The following is a 201-nucleotide window of genomic DNA, read 5'->3' as shown; positions in this document are numbered from 1 at the left end:
ACTACATATGACATATCTGTGATAATATCTGTGTGTGTGTGTGTGTGTGTGTGTGTGTGTGTGTATTCGTTGTTTATGTGTGTGTATCTTTCTGTGTGATTTACAGTGTGTGTGTGAATTCAATGTTTTAACTCCCTGATGTGTTTATTATCTCAGTGACAGTGAAAGCATGTGTGTATGTGTGTGTGTCTGTGTGTATGT

This window comes from Morone saxatilis, unplaced genomic scaffold (assembly GCF_004916995.1).
Source record: "Morone saxatilis isolate NCDOM2014 unplaced genomic scaffold, NCSU_SB_2.0 Contig0, whole genome shotgun sequence".
NCBI classification, from domain to species: Eukaryota; Metazoa; Chordata; class Actinopteri; family Moronidae; genus Morone; species Morone saxatilis.
Note: the sequence above shows the minus strand (reverse complement) of the source record.